A 6,120-nucleotide genomic window follows, 5' to 3' on the forward strand; every position below is an offset into this window, starting at 1 on the left:
GCCGGGGCGGGGGCCGGGGCCGGGGCCTCTCCGCCGGCGGGTGCGGGGCGGCGGTGGCCCAGCGGTGGCCCAGCGGCGTTAGAAGCGGGTCCCCGCTCCGCACTTCGGCCGGCAAGGCGCCCCTCTGGTCCCTTCTTTTACTTATCCGATAGCTCAGTACTGGCATCCTTCGTTTTTGCACCGTTCATGTGCCTTTATTGGTTCACAGCTGTCATCTATACGAAGTAAAAAAAAAAAAAAAAAAGTGTAATTTTCTATTTATTTCCCAACTTTCCTTCGTGTAATAAAGCATGCTGTGCTGACTGCCTCGTGTCAGCCCTGGTTTGCCAGCCAGGCGACACACCGCGGCCGGGGTGACGGCCCCAGCTGTCCCACCGCCCAGCCCCGCCGTGGGCCTGCGCCACCCGCCTGCCCCTGGAGCAGAGCAGGACTCCTGGAGAAGCTCCCCTCAAGAAATCGCGATTTAAAGTATACCAGCAACAGGGGAATCCCAGAACAAGCTCAGAAAGAGACTTTCATGCTCTACCAAACTTATTCCACATTTGCCATATATGTAGCAGGAACTGCTCTGACGACAGGTTTCAGTCTTTAAAATCCTTCTGCACTAGACTGCTGTTGTCCTATCTTGTTCACATAGATGATTAAACATGCTGAGCACCCTGAAGCGTCTCTTCAGCTAAGAAACCAGACCGTTCAGTAACAAGTTTAACAGTTCGCCAGCACCGAGGATGGAGGTCTGCTCCCACCTCCAGTGTCTTTCTCTGGTCCTCAGCCAGTCCCAGGAGTTGTCAGGCTCTTCTGTCAGACAGATTGTCTCACCGCTCCAGCAGAAATCAAATCCACCCAAAAAACGGAAGTGTTTTTCTGCTGGGTTAGTGAACCAAACCAGCAATGAAAGGATCCTGCAAGCACCAGCCAGAGCAAGGGAAGGGAGGGTGTGTCTGCAAACAGGAGAAAGGAGGAAGGAGAAACAGAAATGAGAGGGAAGGGTATCTCCCTTCCTTCTGGCACTAACAGGCTGTTTCATCATTGAAGCTGCCAGCACAATTATAACCTTAGTTAAACAGAAATTTTGCTGCAGTGTGTATTTTCCGATCCTCATAAGTTTCTTGGTCCTTTCCGGTAGCCAGCATCATTGGTGAGCAACACAGGGGTGCATAGGATTGGGGTGGCAGCCACAGCAGTGCTAAATACAGAGGAACGGCCTCTCGCCGGCTGCTCAGAAGGTCCATTTCTATATCCAACAATCACCCGGGCCTAGCACCTTTCTGCGTGCCAGAGCCTGAACCATCGGCTACCAAGTCATGCAACTACAGATCATTAAATACATAAAAGTAGAATTTGGGGCTCAGTGTATGAATTCACAAAATTACTGTATTAGGTGCCTTCTGGGCCAGGAGGGAGGGAGGGAATCTAGCTCTGGTTTAACGATGACAGACGATTACTGCTTTTGAAGTGCTAATTTTTCTGCTAGCCAAAAGTGATTTTTAACATAAGTGCAGTGAAAATCCTTTGTGTGCTCAGACTGAGTGTGTAACTATTCAGCCTGCAGTGAGTTCAGTGCGGCGAAGCCCCATACCCGCCCTGGAAAAGCAAGAGCACCTCAGTGTCCAGATAGCATGAAAATTGCAGATGTGTGATTGACAGTTGTTCAGGTGGTACAATTCTGCTGGGTGATGGTGCTGACAACTGAAGGGCAATGTTTTCTTTTGGCTTGATGTTGAATGCCCCTCTCATTTTCTCCGGAAAGCTAGGTTGTTATTTGATATTTTCTACATTATTGCTTGTTGTGGTCTTTCGAGACAGCCTGCTGTCGAGGGAGCAGCCTTTGTAGGTGGATGTCAGACCTGAACTGTCAATGCAAACTTCCTGATTTTACCCACAAGACTGTAACGGATGTTCATTTTCTTTGTGATGATGTCTTAGCCCAAACACTCGTCTCCATATAGTTTATTACTTGTTGGGCATTACTGTGTGTGCACTATTACCACATTACGTAATCTAAAACCAAGCAGGTTACAGGCAGTAGCTCTGCAGCTCTGACACCACGTCCACCTGGGGGACATCTGTCTTGGTCATAAAGGTGAATCTTATCCTCTTCCTCTCCAAACGTATCATGAAACATAACTTCAATAAAGATTTCAAAGAACAGTATGAAGTTGCTTCTTGCTTAAGAACGGGTTTTGGACAGAAAAAGCCTTCTCAAAATTATGGTTCATTTAAATATAGGAATAAAACAGTAAACCAGAAAGATATTTGCTGGGAAATGGCTATGTCTGATCCATGCAACTAGTGCAGTTTGGCATGTCTCAGGGTCCTCATCCTTCAAACACAGAGACCAAAGGCAATTCCAGCTACTGTTCTAGTCTTGTTTCCTTCCCGGGGAAACCAAAGCTTGGAAGGGGATGGCACACACCTCAGTGACTCTGTAATGTGAACTGAGGACCTGAGGAAGGGAGATAACTCTGTGCCCCAGAGGTTGGAGGGGAGCAGCAGAAGGGCCTGGCCATATCTTTATGGGAACTCCACTGACTCTGGGGGACTCTAAGGAGTCAGAGGTGGATCATCCAAGCAAATGTCTCTTGATTAGTTCCTGAGGTATTTGCAGAAAGATTATCTATTGTTTGAGAGATGTGGAACACATGGCTAAGTTATCAGACTTTGCTTGTTGAAAGTAGAACAGCCATGGGCAATAGTGTGGTAATTTTCCATTGTCAATATACTGGTTTTCGTTTTTTTTTACTAGTCTTGTGCCAAGTTTCAAAGAATAATAAAATCCACCTACTGATCAGTATCAGTCTCAGCTGTTGCAAAAAATCTTAATAAAATAATACATGGTTGTTACCCAAAAATGCACATTTCTCCTTTGAAGCTGGAAACAAGTTGTGCTTTTGTTCGTTAGGAAACTCTCCACCCATTCAACAATGAGACCTTATCAATGGTCACTTAAAACATGTATGAACCGTGCAAGATAGCACCCTGTCTGCACTGGAAATAGAATAATTGTATTAAAGCAGTTCTGTACCTGGGGCAGCTACGATGGAGTTAACAGGTTCTACTCTAAGCCAGGTGCAAGGACTGTCTTGACATATTGTTTGTATTTCTAGAACAAACCCGCCCCAAACCAGCATAAGTAACTGTGCTGCATTGCACTGAGCTGTGCCGATACACCTCTAGACTTTGTAAACAGAAATGTTTGGAGTTTGCAGATAGAAACAAGAATTTCAGCATAAAACCCTGTCATACAGAGGAAATTACATTACAGGAGCTTCGGTCCAGGAAGGTAGTTAACATTAGAAACTGCTGGAATTAAAATTGCCTGGCTCACTTAGTTTCTCACTCTCTGTTCATATATGTTTGATCATGTCTTTTAAGGGCAATATAACATATTACTTTCATTGTCCCCTCCTCAGCCCACAGGGTGGATGGTGCTCAGTGAGTGTATAATTTTCCACTGTTCAGTTGGCAGTTTCATGCCTTATTTCCTGTCTGCTATTCAAACTCCGCTCTAAAGATGGAAATACTAATGCTGTCACTGTCTTTTCTAAGTAACACTCTAGTGTCCGAGTGCTGTGCAAACAATCACTCATTTCTAACATAATTCCCAAGATACAGACAGGGAATTCAGGCACTTAAGCTGAATATGCTTATAATGCATTATTCTGAGCTCTCAGTTCTACAGACTTGTGTCTCATGTTTGTGAGAATACAGAAGATTTTTTGTTAAATCGCCACCTTCCTGACTTCTCCCACGGTTGCGTGCGCCCAACACTTCTGCAAATTAGACTCTAGGGCCTCTGTGGGACAACTGGAAAATGAGGACAACACAGGAACCGCTTGTGGAGAACCTGGCGAGAGGACTTGTTTGTCACTGCAGGGGAGCTCTGCGGCAGAGGTGGGAACGTCCAGCTCTGCAGCCTGCCAGGCCAGGGCGTGAGCAGTAAGATGTTCCTCTCGTCCCCTCATTCATTAGACACCTTCCAGCCTCTACGACCGATGAAGCAGAGATCCTGCAGACAACAGGTTCCTTCATGCACGACCCTGAGGCAGTCCTAGGAGAAAGGAGACAGGAAAGAGAGCTGAGGAAGGGGTGGGTTTGAGCTTTGCATGGTCTGGTGGGAGGGCTGACTCTGCTCTTCCTGTTCCTAATCCGCAAGTGGGACTTTGCTGGAAAGGACTTAAATAGACTGAACAGCTCTTCCCTGTCTCTGACGTACACGTTTCAATGTTTTAAAATCTGTATTCTTTGTTTTCATGTGGTAAAGACTGGAAACAGAAGCTAGACATAGTAGAAATAAGGCACATATTTCACAATAACACTGATTTTTACTGTTTCACTGCTTCCCCGGGGATTCAGTGTTTTTTCCTTTCTCCCAGTGTCACTAAACCAACATTTTATACATTCACATTAGATACGGTCTGGTTCAGACCAAGGTTGTGGTCTCCGTTTTAGGTGACATTCTGTGGTCTAGACAAAGCGTCAAGCCAGACTAGAGGACTACAGACAGATCCCCCTGCACTCAAAATATGTGAATAAAATAGCCGGCTGGAGCATACCTCTGTGTTCTGCCTTTGCTGGGTTGTAGTGATACACTGGAGTCAGCTGAATGTGAAAAAGCAGCAAGAATTTAGATGGACTTGAGTGCCACTGCCCGGGAAGCTCCACCAAGATTGGTCAGCAGACGCTGTGGTGGCTGCTGGTGCACACAGGGAGGACACCGGGGCCACCTCTCCTTCACGCTTTGCGATCACAGGGCACAAGCACAGGGAAACATGAGCTCTGGTGCCTCGACGGGAGCCTGGCACTTTGTCTTCAAATGCCGTCGAGGATAAATCTGAGCAGCCGCTGGCCTCTGGATTGGGGTGGTGGGACAGAGGTGGGTGCTGCTCTGGCTACTCGGGCTGTAACCTCTGGCAGAAGAGGTGAAGGAGAGCTGGGGCTGACAGCAATGTCAACTGCTTCGGCAAGGCTCACCGGTAGCATCTGTTGGAGAATTTTTATGGTACCCCTTGAGGCGAATTAAACACAACTGTGCTTAAATATAAAAGAAAGAAATTAACGAACAATACACGGTTCTACACAGAATCTGCAAAGATGTGTCACAAGCGGGTTTCTCATGTACATCTGCACCAGCACCAAACCCTAGAGCAGATGGCTACAAGACAATGCTGAGGCTGTTTCTTATCTCATCACCAAAGGAAACTTCACTCCCTTGCAAGAAGTCTGTTCTGTCTCTGGCATTCCCGCTTCCAGGCAGCTTAACCCCTTCTTGCAGCTGAGCTTCCTTGCCCTCCATGCCAGATCTTTCATCGGTCACAAACTACCACAGCTGAGCCGTTATAATTAGAATTTCCCTTTCACGTCTGCCACCACTGTGGGTCTTTAGACCAACCTGAAGATTTTTGGGGCAGACTGGCGTGGGAACTTGAATTGCCATGAGCAATCAGAAGGCGGCTCATCCAAAGGCATGTATTGGTGTTGGCGCCCTGCCCGCGCTTTTCTGGGGAACTGTTTCTGCACTGACCCGGCAAGTCAAATGCTTTCCGTAGCTCAGGAGTGGCTTTTTTTGGAAGTCTGCCACCGCATTTCTGACTACACCAAACCTGTCTGACTTATGAGATCAGTCTTGAGTCATACGGTGACAAGAGCACTGATATTTGTTAATTTGTTAAGAAAAGCAATGATTTCTTCCCATTTGTAAACTTTCCAGTTGTTTCAATGCTTCTGTCTTTTACCTTGTGTTTTGTTTTTATCTTTCTCAGCTCCTGTTCCCTGCCGTATCTACCTGTCATTCCTCATCCATCAGTTTTTTCTTCCTATGTTAACATGTTCTTTTTGTGTATTTCTTTTTTCTTTTTTGGTCTTTCTACTTGTGGTTTAAGAATTTTCACCTGCAAAGCCGTAAGGGGTAGATCTCTGGTCTTTGCCTATTTAAGTTAAAAAATAATATAAAACATACATAAAGAAATGGGTAAAATGCAATATTATAGCAATTCTGGTAGTGGCAAATCAGAATTACTTATTAAACATCAGCACAGATAGACAGTTTTTCAAATTAGCCATCTGCATTCAGCTGCAATTCAGTTTTCTCAGGCCAGAAGGCTGATTCACATGTAAAGC

This window comes from Tyto alba, unplaced genomic scaffold (assembly GCF_018691265.1).
Source record: "Tyto alba isolate M040663 unplaced genomic scaffold, T.alba_DEE_v4.0 Super-Scaffold_9, whole genome shotgun sequence".
In the NCBI taxonomy this organism is placed as follows: domain Eukaryota; kingdom Metazoa; phylum Chordata; class Aves; order Strigiformes; family Tytonidae; genus Tyto; species Tyto alba.